The 19,647-nt window shown below is 44.3% G+C and overlaps 1 pseudogene across 1 annotated transcript; it reads left to right on the top strand.

The window, feature by feature from the left end:
• Positions 1 to 7,609: 7,609 nt before the first annotated feature.
• Positions 7,610 to 18,519, top strand: LOC147354670 (killer cell immunoglobulin-like receptor 2DS2; annotated as a pseudogene). The gene is made up of 6 exons (XR_015146527.1): positions 7,610 to 9,410; positions 15,134 to 15,434; positions 16,418 to 16,468; positions 17,213 to 17,335; positions 18,095 to 18,147; positions 18,259 to 18,519. The product of XR_015146527.1 is annotated as a killer cell immunoglobulin-like receptor 2DS2 (transcript).
• The last annotated feature ends 1,128 nt before the right edge of the window (positions 18,520 to 19,647 follow it).

Below are 19,647 nucleotides of genomic sequence, written 5' to 3'. Positions count from 1 at the left end.
ACTTTTTTGAAAATTCCAGTAAAGCATAAAAATTTAGAAGTTGAGTCTTCAAATTATTCAGTTTAAAATTTAAAAAAAGCCAATTAAAAAAAAACCTGTGTTCAGTAATAGTTTACAAAAATAAACTTGTTTACAAGACAGAAACAGATTTGTAGACTTACAGAACAAACAGAGTTACAGAGGGGAAAGATGAGGGGGAGAGATAGACTGGAAGTTTAAGATTGACATGTGCAGACTGCTATATTTAAAACAAAATGCTGTCCATGAAACAATAACAAAAGCAATGCAAGTTGTCCAAATAAAAGATGAAGTATATTCTGTTTGAGATATCCAGTGTGGTGCCACTTGCCACAGGAGGCTGTGTGTGTCTTCATGCTAAGTCGATCAGTCATGTCCGACTCTTTGCGAACCCATGACGTTGTGTAGCTCGCTAGGCTCCTCTGTGCATGGGATTCTCCCAGTAAGAATCCTGGAGTGGGTTGCCATTCCCTTCTCTAGGGGACCTTCTTGACCCAGGGATCGAACCTACGTCTCTCATGTCTCTTGCATTGGCAGGAGGATTCTTTACCACTGAGCCATCGGGGAAGGCCCCTCAACTTTTTCCCAGCTGTGTGCACTGAGAGTGCTGGGATTCCAGGGGTACAAGCAGGACAACAAGATCCCCCTCTGTCTGGATCCGCACTGGCCAATAAAGTACTTACCCAGCCATGCGTTACAGACAATGACTCTACGTGTATATGAAGTAAACCATTAAGTTCTTTAGTCACACCCACCACATTTCAAGTGCTCAGGAGCATCATGTGGCCAGGTGCCATGGTGCTGGACAGAGCAGATGTTTTAAAATTCCCATAATCAGAGAGAATTCTACTGGACATTCCACTCCAGATCACTGAGGGCTACAGAGAGAACACTTGCCCCAGGGAGGCTTTGCACATGTTATGTTAATCCATCAATATTTGCATGTTTTGTCTTTTTTGCTTCTTTTCACCAAAGCCAAGGATTTGAGAATCTTGTGCCTTTTAAGTTATCAACTGTTGGCACAATGTGGCTTGGCTAAACCAAGCGGGGGCCTGAAGAGGATAACACCATGAGGATCCCAGTGTGAACTGAGCTGGCCAATGGGGTGAAAATCAAGCTCCACGGAGCCTTAGTTGCTCATTGAGCTCTGTGTGTGTGAAGTATCTCCTGGCTTAGAACTAAACCACCCAAGAACTCTTTTACCAAGAAATGTCAAGATTGCTTAAAGTGAAGACATTCTGGGGCTCCTGTGTTGCTACTATCACTGTTTCCATTTTTTTCCCCTAATTATCCTTATTTGTTTTTGGCCTTTAGGTGCAGGGACCAGATATCATAATCTTCCTTTTTCTGAATGTTCACAGTGTAGACATGCACCCCAGTTATTCTTATATATCTTCTTTTAAAAAAATAATTGAATGTTAGCATTTGATGCCTGTATTCTGCAGAATCTAAGTTCTTCAACCAACTACAGAAGATGGGTTAACCTAGGTCCTGGGTGTATTTCTGCTGTGTGGCACCAATGCCTGGTACATAGTAGGTGCTCTGCAATAATTTATGAAACGACCCAAGATGAGAGGTAAATTCCATTTCTGGAGGGGACAGGGAAAATAAAGTTCTGAGTCCTATTTGGAGCCAAACTGTCCAGGGCTGATTCAGAATGAGAAACTGGGTCCCACCCTCTGGAGCAGGGGATTAGACCAGGCAGAAAGACAAAGAGCTGAGACCTCATGTCTGGGTGAGATGCCTCCTGAGCCCTGTCTGGAGACATCGGCACTGGGTCCAGAGAGGGGCCACACCCTGTTGTGAGTCTGTGGCCGTGGGAGTCCTGAGGGGCGGCAGCAGCCCCCCAGGGACCACATCCTGTTTGTCCTCTAGGGCCCCGTGGTCTCCTCATCTGTACAGAGCAGGGAGGGGGGCAGCTGGGCACTCAGAGCTGCAGACATGTCTTCCATCTTCTCTGAGCTTTTCCTCCTCGGCCAGTTGTGCAGAGCAGGGAGGGCACCACAGGAGGGCACGGGACACCCACCCTGCCCCCAGTTCATGGGAACCTCAGGGTTCAGACAGCGTGAGGGGCCAGGGATCCTGATGGGAGACAATTAGCCCAAGCTTTTGGCGGCAAATCTTTCATTTGAGGGCTGAGTCTGGGCCAGACGACCCCGAACCCTGCAGGTGAGTCCTCTCACTTGATTCCCAGGAACTTGGTGGGGGCAAGGCAGGGCACTGGGATTCTAGAGTGATGCTGGTGAAACCTGGAAGGGCTCATGAGCTGAGCTGCGGAGTGAGGGGTGGGGAAGTCCTGGGACTCAGCCTCTGATTTCCTTCCAGGGACCTTCCACAAACCCACCATCTGGGCTGAGACTCTTTTGGGCAGCTCAGGGTGCCCATGTGAATACACTGTATGCAGAGTTGGAATGTGAGAGTGAGTACACAGACCATCAGGGAGTATGCTGCAGTTGGCCTGCATTATTTGGAGAAGGAAATGGCAATGCATTCCAGTGTTCTTGCATGCAAAATCCCATGAACATTGGAGCCTGCCAGCCTACAGTCCATAGGGTTGCATAGAGTCAGACACGGCTGAGTGACTTCATTTTCTTTCATCTTGTTTTAAAATTTATTTATTTACTGGTTCCATTTTTTAATCTCATCATACACATATTTTATTGAAGTATAGTTGACTTACAATGTTTCAGTTGCACAGCAATGTGATTTTCAGTTATACAAGCACCATACATTATTTTTCAGATTATTTTCCATTTTAGGTTATTACAAGATATTGACTATAGTTCTCCATGCTATACAGTAAATCTTTTTTGCTTGTTGCATACAGTTTTTAAAAAATTAGAAATCTAGCATTGTATTCATACTTCTATTTTTAAGTTTATGGTATATTCCATGTCAGTGTTATGCTACACTGAGAGTGAAAGCATGATGCCAAAATCCCACCATGCCCATGATAAAAGTAAATGGAAAACAATGGCAATGTTAACTGTGGGAGGAAATATTGAATCCCATTATTTTACTGGTGGGCTTTCCTAGTGACACAGATGATAAAGAATCTGCCTGCAATACAGGAAACCTGACTCAATCCCTTGGTTGGGAAGATCTCCTGAAAATGGAAATAGCAACCCACCCCAGCATTCTTGCCTGGAGAACCCCCATGGACAGAGGAGCCTGGCAGGTCACAGCCCATGGGATCAGAAAGAGTCAGACTATTCTCAAGGCTCTGAACTTAAAAGGTGTAACACTTTCCCATTCGTATAGAGATAAAAAGTGACAGAACGGACAGAACCTTTTGTCTTGTTAGGGGCTTAAAGGGACATTATGACCAGACCTGCATGGACAGCTTCAAGAACAAAGGATTCCAGCATTAAAAGTTTTCCACAGTGGTGGGGACGTAAGTATAGCTATGGCTGATCCATGTTGATGCATGGCAGAAACCATCACAGTATTATAATTGCCCTTAATTAAACATAAATAAATTAGGGGGGGAAAAAGCTTGCAACAGGGCTTCCCTGGTGGTCCAGTGCTTGGAAATCTGCCTGCCCATGTGGGGGACACAGGCCCGATCCCAAGACCGAGAAGATTCCACATGCCTCAGGGCTGTTAAGCCTGTGGGCCTCAAGCTCATGTGCCTAGAATGGGCGCTCCACAACAAGAGAAACCGCAGCGAAAAGAGACCCTGCACACAGCAAAGAGCAGCCCCTCTTCCCACAACTAGAGAAAGCCTGTGCACAGTGACAAAGACCCAGCACAGCCATTAACTAGTTAATTAAAACACTGCAACAACCAGCAACACCTCCTCCTCTTTTAGTGTGTGTGTGTGTGTGTGTGTGTATAAGTGTGAAAGTGTGAGTTCACACATGGGTGTTTAATCGGTATTGTTCTCTTTTCTGGAATTTTCTTCCCCATGGGCTAGGGTTATTTTACATTCAGTAAACACTGTTGGAACATCCCTCTCACTCCCAAAAAAGCCCATCTAACTCAGGTAAGATGATTCTTTGGGGCACAAGTTCACAATCTCCTTGGTCTGCTGGCTTTCCAAATAAAGTCACTATTCTTTTCCTGAGGACCTCATCACTCTGTCCCTTGACAAACAATGTGAGGTTGGACTCAGAGCACGTTCATGAGACATTAGCAGAGACGTCGTTCATTTTAGACAAAATCCATAGACGTCACTCTCACAATTGATATCTGTGGTTTAAAAGAAGATATGCAGATGGCCAACAGGCATATGAAAAGATGCTCAGCATTGCTCATTAGCAGAGAAAGGCAAATCGACACTGCAAGGAGGCACCACCTCACACCGATCAGAATGGCCATCATTAGACAGTTGATGAATAACATGCTGGACAGAGTGTGGAGAAGAGGGAATCCCTCTTACACTGTTGGAGGAGTGGAAACTGGTGCAGCCACTGTAGAAAACAGTATGGAAGTTCCTCAAAAAAAGTAAAAACAGAGTTTCCATATGATCCAACAATTCCAATCCCTAGCATATATCTGGAAGAAAAAAAAAAACTATACCTTGAAAAGATTCATACACTCCTATGTCTATAGCAACAAAACTTACAATATCCAAGACATGGGAACAGCCTAATTGTCCATCAACAGATGAATGGATAAAGAAGATGTATATGCTTATACAGACAGAGAATGGAATACCACTCAGACATTAAAAAAATGAAATCATACCATTTGCAGCAGCATGGGTGAACCTGGAGATTAAAATATTAAGTGAAGTAGACAGAAAGAGAAAGACAATTTTCTGTGATATCACCCATGTGTGGAATCTAAAAGGAACATATCAATGAAACAGGAACAAACTCATAGAGAATAGGCTTGTGGTCGCCAAGGAGGGAAGAACTGTGATCTTGGGATTAGCAGATGAAATCTATTTATACATAGAATGGATAAAGAATGAGGTCTACAGTATGGCACAGGGAATTTTATTCAGTATCTTGCCATAAATCACAATGGAAAAAATATATATGTCAAGCTGAATCAATTTGTTATACAGCAGAAATGAACTATACTTCAATAATTTTTTTTAATTTTTTAAAATTTGTGGTATCTATATCTGCAATGAAACATTACATGGCAGTAAAAATGCACAAACTGAAATGACAAAGAATACAGATCAATTCTGAAACATGATATTAAGTAAATAAGAGGAAATTTTAAGAAAGTTGACTGTACTGTTACTCCATTACATACATAATGATCAAGAGGAGACCAGATTTATTACTTAGGGAGCATCACTAATCTTAACAACCCCCACCCCCAGTAAAATTGTGTGGAATCGCTGCCCTTACTGAGGTTCTTTCCTGTCTATGAACAACAGCTGAACTGGATGTATGTCTGCCCTTGGAGTCCTGAAACAGCTGGGCAATTTTGCCCCAGTTTGGAGTTGATTGCTGTGGACACACCCCTCACTCAAGCATTCTGGAGCTTGGAAGTCTCTACTTGACATATTTTGTGTTCATGAGTATCTAGTAAGCAAGGTTGTCCACCTTTGAAGGCAGAACAAATCCCCCTCCCAAAAAAACACCACAGTCATCTTTACACACATTATCTTTGTGCACATGTGTGGTCCTTGGATTGGAAAGGGAGGAAGAAATAGAGATAGAGAGAGTGTTGTGTGTGCAAAGTTTCCACTCACAGTCACGAAATAATTTCAGATGAAGAAGAGTCAGAGAAAGACAAATATCACATGATATCATTTATTTGTGACATCTAAAAACATGAACTTATTTACAACACAGACTCACAAAGAATGAACTTAATGTTACCAAGGGAGATAGTGTCAGGAGGAGGTTAGATTGGAAGTTTGGGACTTACATATACACACGGCTATATTTAAAATGCATGACCACAAGAACCTACTGTATAAAACAGAGAATTCTACTTAATATTCTGTAACTCCCTAAGTGGGAAAAGAACTTGAAAAGCAATAGATGTATGTACATGTATAACTGAGTCACTTTGTTGTACACCTGAAATTAACACAGTTAGTTTCTTAAACACACATATTACGATGTAGAATTTTTAAATATTTTCAGAGAACCGTAATTTGCAAGTCTGGTCCTCTCATAAGAATGCAGAATAAAAGTCTCTATTAATGAGTTTTTAATTGGCAACCTGCACAGAGCCTGACATACGAGGAGGGAACATGTGATTTCTCTTCTGCAAAGAGTTAAGGTTAATGAGATTTATCAAGAGCTTGGGCAAAGCATCCTGCATGGTATACACTGAATCACCATTTCTACTTCCTAAAGGCGGTTAAGATCTGTTTGAATCTTCTTAGGTTAACAGTGTTTAGGGAAACAAAAAGTGATGTTTGGATCATGAGGTGTGCTCCGTGATGCGGCTCAAGTCAGACTTCCATCCCTGGCATGAGAAGAGGCTGGTCATCTTCCCATGTGACATGAGCCAGGCGAAATGTACCAACACCGCCCACCTTCCGCTCAGTTCTGCCTCCTGTCTCACAGAAGCCGAGCCATGTGCCCCACACTCCTCAGCCTCCTGAGTCTCAGTGAATCCAGAAAGACACGGTTGGAGAGGGTTATGGTGGAAATCGGGGGATCCTCGAATCACTGACCAGGTTCCCTGCATGAAGGTGCAAGGAGTGTGGGGTCCATCGGGACAAGCCATCTCTGATGTGGTTTTCTTCTAGGGTTCTGTGTCAGTCTCAGGATCTGGGCAGCTGTGGGTGAGTCCTCCCCATCCCTTATTTCTCTATTGAGCAGAGTAGTTGGGGCTGATGCAGATGACACTGGGGGCTGGGGTGAGTCCCCTGTCGATGCAGTGAGAGCCATGTGCCCTGTGGATCCCAGGTCTTCCTATTGGCCTTGATACTCATCTTCACTCTCCCCAGAGGTTAGCCCACCTCTGGACTCTGGACCTGAAGGCACATTGTGAAGTCTGGGAGCTGGGAGCTAGGCCCACTGGGTGCCATTTCTATCATGAGAGGGGAGCAAGCGGCTCCACCCCACAGACCCTCCCCTACAAGCTGGCTCCTGGCATCTCCAACTGGCCCTTAACAACAGGATCTGCAGGACCGCCCTCTAGACCTGACCCCAGGGAAGGATCTGCTCATCAGGCAGGGCCACCTGGACCTTGTCACACATTTGATGTAGGTTAGCTAACAAAGGAGCCACGTTCAAGCTTTATTTCCTTCTTTTCAGTCAAGTGGCTCTATCACTTGTTACCTGTGTCACTGTTAGTCACTCAGTCGTGTCCGACTCTTTGTGACCCCACGGACTGTAGCTCACCAGGCTCCTCTGTCCATGGGATTCTCCAGGCAAGAATACTGGACGGGGTTGCCATTTGCTTCTTCAGGGGATCTTCCCTACCTGGGGACTGAACCTGCTCTCCTGCCTTGCAGGAAATTTCTTTACCGTTTGAGCTACAGAAAATCCAACAGGGAAGCACTCTCATTTCTTTTCCGTGTGTCAGTTTTTTTGTGGTGTTTTCTTTTGCTTGCATCGCACAGCATGCAGGATCTCAGTTCCATGATTAGGGACTCAACCTGGGCCCTTAGCAGAGAAAGTGCTGAGTCCTAATGACCGGACCACCCAGGAATCCCCAGTGTTTTGTGTTCTGAGTGAGTTTTCAACATTTTATCAACAAAACAAAACAAAACAAACAAAAAAAAAAAACAACAACAACAAAAAACATTTTGTCAACCCAAGGAGTTATTCTTCTGATAAGAATCACTGCTGAGAAACATACTCTTAGAATCTCCGTGATGTCTGTCCTGGGTTTACTGTGTCTCTGTCTGTCCCCAAGCCCCAGGTGTCCTTGAATATCAGAGTGATACATTTTAGGGTTGGTGCCTTGGAAGAATTGAAGGGGAAGCACTCTAACAAGACCAGTGGGGAGAGGGGACCATTCCTGTTTTCCTCTCAAAACCTGTGCCTCCTTCTCTCCTAGGTAAATATGACAACCTCTCTTTGTCAGCCTGGCCAAGCCCCATGGTTCCCTTAGGACAGACTGTGACTCTTCAGTGTCACTTCCGTTCTCCACTTAAGAGATTCAGACTGTTCAAAACAGATGGGACAAGTTTGCCCGAGCTCCAGGGACATCATTTCAACACCTTCACCCTTGGCCCGGTGACCAGAGAACATGCAGGGTCCTACACATGTTCCGGATTGTCCAGGTCTCTCCCTGTGTTTTCCAGAAGCAGTGACCCCCTGCAGATTGTGGTCACAGGTAGGAGGGGTCCAGCCCAGCCTGGGACAGCCATCTATGCAGGCAATCACATCCTAGGTCCAAGTTCCTTATGTGGTCCAAGATTTACTCAGGATTTCCAGCCAGGAATGAACCAGGAAAGAGAACCCACTCTGAGAGTTTAAACTCAGGGTGTTGAATAGATGGGGTCCTCCAGCAAAGAAAGGAGGAGTCTCCCTAGGCATTAGTTAGACAGGATGCTGCTACTGCCTGCCACCAGGGAGGATGGGGAACGACCCTGATCCAGCACCTGCCACCCAGTAGGGAGCTGTAATCCCATATAAAGGAGCTGGAGCCCCAGGGAGGAGTCCCAGGAATGTCTCCAGAGGCATGAGATGGGGTCACAGATGGGGAAATGTTCCCTTTTTTCTCCACCTCCTTTCCAATCTCCTGCCAGTCATCACCCACATTCTAGATGAGTGTGAACAGAGACAGAAAATGCATCGTCAGAACCACCCAGCTCCCCACCACACATATTAGGGACAGGATGAAGCTGAGAGCATGGCAACCCAGTCCAGTATTCTCGCCTGGAGAATCCTATGGACAGAGGAGCCTGGCAGGCTATGGTTCATGGGGTTGCAGAGAGTTGGACAGGACTGAAGTGTCTGAGTATGCATGCATGAAGCTGAGAGCAGCTTCAACAGCTAAACAGTTTACAATAAATATAAAAGAGGCTGGAGGTCTTGAGCAAAGAGAAACAGAAAAGCATGAGCCAGAACCTGAGAACAAGGCTAAAGAAAATGCAACAAAACACACAGGAAGGGTAATTGACTTTGATGGTTCACAGGGACATTTTTCACACCTTCAGATGTCAGGGGAAACGCTGAGGTGGGGTGACTCACTGAAGCTCACAAGCTCTTTGCTCCTAGGTGTGTTCACAAAACCCTACATCTCAGCCCACATCAGCCCCCTCATGCGTGCAGGAGAGAATGTGACCCTATGCTGTCATTCACAGCTGTTGGACAAATTTATCCTTCACCAAGAAAACAGCACAGGACATTTCCAGAGACATGGAGAGATGCTCACTTGTGGGCATGCCCCAGCTGACTTCGTCATTGGCCCCATGACTTTGGCGAGTGCAGGCACCTACAGATGCTACGGCTCTCTCAGACACTCCCCCTATAAGTGGTGAGCTCCCAGCGATCCTGTGGACATCATCATCACAGGTGAGTGTGGCCAGACCAGTCCCTTCTGCTCTCTGTGTCACAGATGGACTGGTGTCTAGTCCAGCATCGGTACCGGGAGAGAATGACAGGCATGCAGATACACTCACACTCGGGAGAGGGAACAAACCAGAGAGAGAGGAGGTGTGAAAGCAGAAGGGTAAAGAGAACAGAGCCCCTGCCATGTGCTAAGGAGAAGACACAGCTGGTGAGAGAGTGAAGGAGCAAGAATGTGAAAGAATGACCAACGGAGAAAAATGTACCAGAGCAGGGACCCGGGAAATTCCCCACTCAGGCAGCCAATGATGGTTGGTTAAGGGGTTGGTTTCCTGCTTTCATGTCAGAGCTCCCTTGCTCTGTCAGCAGCACACTGTGGTACCAGACGCCCTTGCAGTCTGGCCCCTGGGTGATCGAGATGGAGGTTGACACCCTGAAGTTGCTCAGCCTTGTGGTTTAATGCATCCTTCTGCACAAAGTGGGGGGGGGGGTGGTCCCCCCAACCCTCCCACTAAGGAGTCATGTCCAGCCCCTGGGATCGTGCAGGACAGCACTGAACACTCCCTTAAGAATGAGGTGGTCAAAGACCCTGTGAGATTCTGGCAATTTCCACTCCATAATGTCTGCTTCTGGGTCAATACCATGTTTTCTGATGGTCCCAGCTGTAGTTAGTAGGTTGTTTTTCAAGAACAGCCCATTCTGGCTGATTTTTTAAATCTATTTTTTCTTACTTATTTTTGTTGAAGTTTAGTTGATTTAAGATGTTGTTAATTCCTGTTGTACAACAGAATGATTCAGCTATTCATATACATATTTTTTTTTTAAAAAAAAGGATATTACTAGTTTGCATTCCCACCAACAGTATAAGAGGTTTCCCTTTTCTCCACACCCTCTCCAGCATTTATTGCTTGTAGACTTTGGGATAGCAGCCTTGCCGGGGTCCAGCCCTGGTGGACCCAGGGAAATTCGAAGGGGAGACGGCTTCAGAGATCAGGAAACAATAGGTCAATTAAGCGTTTATTAAAGATATAAAGAGTGGTTAAATAGGGATAGCTCAGTGAGAAAATTCAGTGGAGAAAAGAGGCTGAATAACTTGGTTTACGTGGAAAGCTAATAAAATCCCAAAATAAGGAATTTATGTCACCTACACAGGCCGCAGGCATCCTTCCATTCTCCTGAAGGAGAGGAGACACTAAGACCTCCCCGGTCAGATCTTAGAACCCCAGGCATAATTAGTAGGCTTGACGAGCCTCCACGTTCCAGATGGGGATTCAGCCAGAAGGTGAGAGAAAGAACGACATGGGGAGACCAGTCTTTCGAGGAACTGATCCCATTTTTTGTTTTTCCAGGGTCTGTTTTTATACACTGAGATGTTATACAAAAGTCACACGGGGTAAACTGTCCTGATTTTTATTAAAGTCAGGTGCTTCATACAAATGTATACAGAGGTCTTAGGGGTGTTACATCATCTTCTGGCCAGGGGGCCTGCTGACGATTTGTGACCCTCTCCTTGTGACAGCGGCCAGTCAACCAGAACACTTATTTCTCCAGGGGTGATTATTTTTAAAACAGACGCCACCTTCTGAAGGTACCAGATAAAATTACATTCCTATAGGGTGAGGGTGTAGTGGGTTATAATTAAGGAAAGAATTTGCTTAGCCTAAGGTCTAACGTGATTAATATCAAAGGTTAATACTTATTTCTTCTATATATTCATTAATGTGTATAAGGGCAGGGGATGTGGAGACTTAGCAGCAAACATTGGCTCAACAAATGAAAAACCCTTCACTGATACAATTTCTAATCAGCCCACTATACTTATACTAATAGTTTTCTAACTTCTCTAAAAACCTGTTTTTAGAAGGTTTAAAGCATCTCATGCCTATCACGGTTGGGAGGCTGTGAACAATCACATATGGCCGGACAAGCCTGTCAGGCAGGCTAGAGAACCTTCAGAGGAGTTTGTAGGTTGAAACACTCCTATCATGCCCAGGAATTATTATTAACTGGAGCTCTAAGTTAACTCCTTCTCCAAAAGAGATGGTGGGGGACAGCCCCTCGTAAAGTCAGAGGTGTAGGTGAGAGCACAAGGTAGTAAAGTAGGCAGACTCTGGTTTTGGGGGTAGATGCTCGAGAATTTCCAGGGGGACTCCTCAGGCTCGATCCCGCCTTTGCTTATGCCAAGCCTCCTTCCTCATGACCTTTGCCACGGGCGGAGTTCCTCACTCTGGCTCCCCGGCAGCAGCCATTCTGACTGTATGAAATGGTTCCCCATTGTGGTTTTGATTTGCATTTCTCTGATAATGAGTGATGTTGAGCATCTTTTCATGTGTTTGTTAGCCATCTGTATGTCTTCTTTGGAGAAATGTCTATTTTGTTCTTTGGCCCACTTTTTGATTGGGTCCTTTATTTTTCTGGAATTGAGCTGCAGGAGCTGCTTGTCTGTTTTTGAGATTAATTCTTTGTCAGTTGCTTCATTTGCTATTATTTTCTCCCATTCTGAAGGCTGTCTTTTCACCTAGCTTATAGTTTCCTTTGTTGTGCAGAAGCTTTTAATTTTAATTAGGTCCCATTTGTTTATTTTTGCTTTTATTTCCAATATTCTGAAAGGTGGGTCATAGAGGATCCTGCTGTGATTTATGTCGAAGAGTGTTTTGCCTATGTTCTCCTCTAGGAGTTTTATAGTTTCTGGTCTTACGTTTAGATCTTTAATTCATTTTGAGTTTATTTTTGTGTATGGTGTTAGAAAGTGCTCTAGTTTCATTCTTTTACAAGTGATTGACCAGTTTTCCCAGCACCACTTGTTAAAGAGATTGTCTTTTCTCCACTGTATATTCTTGCCTCCCTTGTCAAAGATAAGGTGTGCACCCCGATGATCTCCTCACTTGGAGACAAATAAAAGCCCTACTAATCAAGCTGAAAATTTGGTCTCTCAACAGGGGTTGCCTCCGAGTCCTGAATACATTCTCCTGGCAATGCTCAGTCTTTTGGCCTGTACCTCCCCCTGCTCAAGCTCGGACTAACACCCAACCCCCCTCTATTACAGGTGGTCGAATGGACGAAGAGAGGACCAATCATTTCAACTAATGACTCTATACATATGCTTTCTCCCTAGTACATGAAAGGGCCTTCACACCCTGGGAAGGAAAGAAAACTAATTAATATTTCTCTAGGCTATGAAGTCCTTCCCTTGTGCATGGGCCCAGCAAAACTGTGCATAAACGTCAGCCAACAAATTTGGGCTTTCGTCCTGCCTCCAAAAGAAGACTTTCAGACACTGCTTGGATTATTTACTGCCCTTTCTTTGTCTGTAAACCATGTTTATACTATTGAAACTTTAGGGAAAGAGTTAGGGAAAGAACAAAGAACTTTATGCAAAGGGTTTACTTATAAAAACTTTACTTATACTCCCATTCCTTGGGACAAATGTCAAACCAAATCAAGAAAATCAATGTTTGTGGCTAATCATACTATTGTTGATTGGGGACCCCATGGTATGTGGTTATCTGACTGCTCAGATGATATTAACAACACTGTGTGTGATATGGAAGGTCACTGACACTATGATGGAACATTACTATTACAAACGACTTCTTGAGTGGCTTGACCATGGATTAGCCCCACCTCCTCCTAAGATCGTCCCCAGTAAACAGAGTGGGCCTGAACAATGGGCCACTTGGAAACTTGCTGCAAGCATCAGAGCACAGAAGAACTTGGAACTTGGACCGGACATTTCATAAGGACCAGTCGTCATAGTACCTATTTCTTTCGCTACAGTCAGTCATATTTTATACAGGCCTGTGTCCCAAATCCTTTTGTTATAGCCATAGAAAATTTACAATTTAATAAGACTTTTGCGTTCTGTAACTTGTATTAATTGCAAACTATATACTTGTATTAAAAAAAAAAAAGATAAGGTGTGCATAGGAGTGTGGATTTATCTCTGGGCTTTCTATTTTGTTCCATTGATCTATATTTCTATCTTTGTGCCAGTACCATACTGTCTTGATGACTGTGGCTTTGTAGTAGATTCTGAAGTCAGGCAGGGTGATTCCTCCAGTTCCATTCTTCTTTCTCATGATTGCTTTGACTATTCGAGGTTTTTTGTATTTCCATACAAATTGTGAAATTATTTGTTCTAGCTCTGTGAAAAATACCCTTGATAGCTCGATAGAATTGCATTGAATATATAGATTGCTTTGGGTAGTATACTCATTTTCACTATATTGATTCTTCCAATCCATGCCCACAGTATATTTCTCCATCTATTTGTGTCCTCTTTGATTTCTTTCACCAGTGTTTTATAGTTTTCTATATATAGGTCTTTTGTTTCTTTAGGTAGATATATTCCTAAGTATTTTATTCTTTTCATTGCAATGGTGAATGGAATTGTTTCCTTAACTTCTCTTTCTATTTTCTCATTATTATTGTATAGGAATGGAAAGGATTTCTGGGTGTTGATATTATATCCTTAAACTTTATTATATTTCTTGATTGGCTCTAGAAATTTGCTGGTGGAGTCTTTAGGGTTTTCTATGTAGAGGATCATGTCATCTGCAAACAGTGAGTTTTACTTCTTCTTTTCCAATTTGCATTCTTTTATTTCTCTTTCTGCTCTGATTGCTGTGGCCAAAACTTCCAAAACTATGTTGAATAGTAGTGTTGAAAGTGGGCACCCTTGTCTTGTTCCTGACTTTAGTGAGAACAGTGTGGAGATTCCTTTAAAAACTGGAAATAGAACTGCCTTATGACCCAGCAATCCCACTGCTGGGCATACACACCGAGGAAACCAGAATTGAAAGAGACACGTGTGCCACAGTGTTCATCACAGCACTGTTTATAATAGCCAGGACATGGAAGCAACCTAGATGTCCATCAGCAGATGAATGGATAAGAAAGCTGTGGTACATATACACGATGGAGTATTACTCAGCCATTAAAAAGAATACAATTGAATCAGTTCTAATGAGGTGGACGAAACTGGAGCCTATTATACAGAGTGAAGTAAGCCAGAAAGAAAAACACCAATACAGTATACTAATGCATATCTATGGAATTTAGAAAGAGGGTAACAATAACCGTGTATACGAGACAGCAAAAGAGACACAGATGTATAGACAGTCTTTTGGACTCTGTGGGAGAGGGCGAGGGTGGGATGATTTGGGAGAATGGCATTGAAACATGTATAATATCATATAAGAAATGAATCGCCAGTCCATGTTCAATGCATGATACAGGATGCTCATGATACATGATATAGGATACAGGGCTGGTGCACTGGGATGACCAGAGGGATGGTATGGGGAGGGAGGTGCGAGGGAGGCTCAGGATGGGGAACACGTGTACACCTATGGCGGATTCATGTTGATGTATGGCAAAACCAATACAATATTGTAAAGTAATTAGCCTCCAATTAAAATAAATGAATTTATATTAAAAAAATTAAAAAAATCTCAGTTCTGGAAACAGATCATTAAAAAAGGATATTAAATGACACTCCATTTTAAAAATTATTTATTTTTTTTAAAAAGGATTTTAAACGACACCCATATTTAAAGTTATGTTTGAATTTTTCCCTGTACTGGGTATCTGTTACTGTGGGTCTTTCTCTCCTGCCAGTGGGCGGCCTTCTCACTGCAGTGCTTCTCTTGTTGCACACTTCTGGCTTTAGTCCTATACTTAGGACTAGAGTTACTTTGTGCTCTAAGATCAAGGTCTCCTCCTTCCAGGTCTGTACAAGAAACCCTCTCTCTCAGCCCAGGGGGGCCCCGTGTGTGAGGTCAGAAGAGAATGTGACCTTGGTCTGCAGCTCCAAAAGTGCCTTTGACCAGTTCCATCTGCTCAGAGAGGGGCAGAACCTTGGGTGCCCACTTGCTGGAGGGTGGAGCCCCCATGGAGCACTCCAGGCAGAGTTCCGTCTTGGTCCTGGGACCCCAGCCCACAGCGGTGTCTACAGGTGCTACGGCTCCTTCACTCACTCTCCCTACTCGTGGTCAGACTCCAGCGACCCACTGTTCCTGTCTGTCACAGGTGAAGAACCTCTTCCTGGCCCATGCTTTCTTGTTGCTGTTCCAGCTTGCTGTCGTTAAGCTGTGTCCAATTCTTAGCGACCCCCTGGACTGCAGCACAACAGACTCCTCTGTCCTTCACTATCTCCACTTCATGTACCACAGCCTTGTCCTGGTGAAGGGGCTTGCGTAACTCAACGAAGCTATCAGCCATGTCGTGCAGGGCCACCAAGACTGACGGGTCATAGTGAAGAGTTTGAACAACATGTAGTCCCCTACAGGAGGAAATGGCAACCCACTCCAATGTTCTTGTTTCCAGAACCCCAAGAAGATTCCCATGCTTCACGATGCACTAAATCACATTGCGTTGGCCAAGAAGTCCATTTGGGTTTTTCCATAACATCTTACTCTATCACTGAGCTCTATCTCTAGGGCTCTGTGCTGGTGTCAGGGGAACGTTAGGACTTCTGGAGAAATGGAGGCAATGAGAACCAGAGAGGAAGAGAGATGGTAGATGGGATCTCAATCCTCTTCCACCTCCAGTATGGATGCTCCACATCAGAATCATGTCTATCCAGGCAATAAAGAAAAAGGTCAGGGTAGACCCAGGAGGAGGAGAGGATGGGCTGATTTGGGAAGATCAGAGATTGCATTGGCTCCTTGCTCTTAGTCTTTTCCCAGAAGCAGCTCTGACATACAGGTGATTTCCCAATTAAGGAGCATAGACATTCATTCCTGGAGCAGAGAGAATGTCTCTAGCTTACAGCTGTCTTTCACCACCAGACATATCCATCCCACATCCTTCCACCATCACATCTCCAGGATGGAGGGTCTACTCAACGCATTCACGGGGAGGAGCCAGAAGGTCTCCCCTCATCCCATCAGTAGTGCTCTGAGGGATGACAGAGTCAAGGACAGCCAGGAGGTCAACCTTCCAGAAAGAATATTCCTCATTCAGTCAGTATGAGGAAGGTTACTTATTCACCCCTGTCTTTTTTCTCCTAGGATCCACTACAAGTACTTGCCAATCAACCACAGATCCACATACCACAGAAGGTAAGCAAGACGGTCTCCTATCTCAGCAAATTTCTGAGAAGACAGAGGGTTCCTGTGTGAGTGTTGGCTCTGCCACCTCCCAGCTCTGTGACTTTGGGCTCCTCAACGTCCCTGTTAAGTTAGCATTTGAGACTATGGTCTGCAGGAGACCCACAGGGGGCATTGAGCTTCTCATGCTCTGTGACTGGAAATTTCTAAACTGGAGAAGTGGGTCAGAGTGACCTGATCCCATGCTTAAGGGAGATGCTTACCTTCCCTCCACCAGGATCTTTGGAGATGGATGTGGGAGGACAAGGGGAGAATTTTAGGGAGCACCTTAAATATGTGTTATTCCTCTGTTAGTGTTTTATGAACTAAACATTCCACAGTTCAGATATATAAGTGTCATGTCTTCTTGAGGATTCCATTCCAGGTCTATGTGGATGGAGGGGAAATGTATTGTGCATTAACGTGGTCTCCATTCATGCAAAAATGCCATGCCTTGTCATACGGGGCAGCAGACAATAATTGCTTCGATGCCCAGGAGACCTTGATTCAGACCTCAGCTGGTCTTGCACAGCCTCTTTACTTTATCCACTGCTAGCATCTCTCTTGGATGTTTTGGTACCTCCTGGGAAGTGGAGACCATAACTGATCAGGTTGACAGATGCTGACAGTTTGACACAAGGATACAATAAATCCAGTGTGTAGGGGCACAGCCTACTCAACAAATAATCAGATTTTCTTCCACTTGCTTGTTGGTAGAAGCACCGCTTCCTCTAGAACACTCCAGCACGTGGTACATTGGCCTTGGGCTCATCATAGCCTTCACCTCTACCAGCATCATCCTCGCTGCTCTTGTCTGTCACTGGTTTTCTACCCAAAATCGTAAGTCTGAAGGTGGTGAGCTCAGCATCATCTGACCCAAAGGGAGGTGGGTTCACAGCAAAGAATGGCATTTTCACTTCCTGTAGGTTAAAAACTGATTTCTGGTGTTGAGATCCCTGATGGAACATCTTCCAGAGACCTATGGAACCCTGTTCTTTTTATGAAAATATGTGTTGATTTATTCTTGGCTGCATCAGGTCTTGGCTGCAGCATGGGGGATCCTCATTGTGGAGCTGGGGTGCAGTTCAAGGCTGCAGAGCTTGTGGGCTCAGCAGGTGCAGCACGTGGGGCTTAGTTGCTCCAAGGCAGGTGGGATCATAGTTCTCCCACCAGGGATAGAGCCTGTGGCCCCTGCACTGGATGGGGGGGGGGGGGTGGGTGTCTTAATCCCCGGGCCACCAGGGACATTCCAAGCCCTGTTCTTCTCTTCAACCACAGCCATCTGTTCTTATTCCCTACATGATCTTGGGAATCTGCTGTTACACAGAAAAGGATGGTCCATAACAGAAGACATAGGATGGGCCCATGGGTTTGCACAGGTTCATGAGACAGTCCGTGAATGGCTGGGCTTGTATATGGTTGTTTGTGTGTATGTGTGTGTGTGTGTGTGTGTGTGTGTGTGTGTGTGTGTGTAGTAGACAGTCTCTACACCTGGGGTATACCCCTGCCTTTTTCTGGCTTTGATATCCCCATCAAAGATACGGAGGTCTGGAATAACTGCCTCCACCCCAAAGAGCCTTGACTCTCTTCCATTCGCAGATGTTGCCATCATGGAAGGAGAGCCCAATGAAGACCGAACAGTAAACAGTGAGGTGAATCCTCCCAGGCCAAACCCTTGCCATAGCCTAAGCCCTTCCAATGCCCAATGCCCCAGCCTTCGAAGATCACGTCTCAGTCCATCATTCACACCTCCTTCCTCTCAGGATCCTGCAGCAGAAGACGTGATATACGCCCACCTGAACCACGGGACCGTCTCCAAGAGACTGTTCACTCCCGCTCCCCTGAGCCACATGCATCCCTTCACTGAGCCCATTATCTATGAATAATTCAATGTAAACCAAGACCATGCTGAGCCCTGACCTGGTCCCAGGCTGTGAGCACATAGAGTGTTACAAATTGAGGACTTAGATCTCTTTTTTAAGGGGTTCCTCCGTGGACACTCCTTCTCCTCCAAAGCAGCCCAGCAACTTTGAGGTAACAGTGCAGTCCAAGAATTATAGGATCGTCTTCAAAAATCCCACAACCTCTTAGTAATCTCCTGGCTATTCTAGGACTACATGTTATCTATCTCACCATTTGGGGAGAAGGTATAATCAATCACACATCTGGTAGGTTACTATGATCATCCTACTTTTTCTAAAGTTCCAATAAAGCATAAAAAAATTGCCAGTTGATTCTTCAAATTATTCAGTGGAGGCTGTCTTTTCACCTTGCTAATAGTTTCCTTTGATGTGCAGAAGCTTTTAAGTTTAATTAGGTCCCATTTGTTTATTTTTGCTTTTATTTCCAAAATTCTGGGAGGTGGGTCATAGAGGATCCTGCTGTGATGTATGTCAGAGAGTGTTTTGCCTATGTTCTCCTCTAGGAGTTTTATAGTTTCTGGTCTTACATTGAGATCTTTAATCCATTTTGAATTTATTTTTGTATATGGTGTTAGAAAGTGTTCTAGTTTCATTCTTTTACAAGTGGTTGACCAGATTTCCCAGCACCACTTGTTAAAGAGATTGTCTTTAATCCATTGTATATTCTTGCCTCCTTTGTCAAAGATAAGGTGTCCATATGTGCGTGGATTTATCTCTGGGCTTTCTATTTTGTTCCATTGATCTATATTTCTGTCTTTGTGCCAGTACCATACTGTCTTGATAACTGTGGCTTTGTAGTAGAGCCTGAAGTCAGGTAGGTTGATTCCTCCAGTTCCATTTTTCTTTCTCAAGATCGCTTTGGCTATTCGAGGTTTTTTGTATTTCCATACAAATTGTGAAATTATTTGTTCTAGCTCTGTGAAGAATACTGTTGGTAGCTTGATAGGGATTGCATTGAATCTATAAATTGCTTTGGGTAGTATACTCATTTTCACTATATTGATTCTTCCAATCCATGAACATGGAAACTATTAGCAAGGTGAAAAGACAGCCTTCAGAATGGGAGAAAATAATAGCAAATGAAGCAACTGACAAACAACTAATCTCAAAAATATACAAACAACTCCTACAGCTCAACTCCAGAAAAATAAATGACCCAATCAAAAAATGGGCCAAAGATCTAAACAGACATTTCTCCAAAGAAGACATACAGATGGCTAACAAACACAT

The sequence above is a fragment of the Bos grunniens genome, chromosome 18, assembly GCF_055505025.1.
Source record: "Bos grunniens cultivar Pamir isolate PY7600 chromosome 18, Bosgru_T2T1.0, whole genome shotgun sequence".
Lineage (NCBI taxonomy): Eukaryota > Metazoa > Chordata > Mammalia > Artiodactyla > Bovidae > Bos > Bos grunniens.
This window is presented reverse-complemented; position numbering and strand designations above follow the sequence as displayed.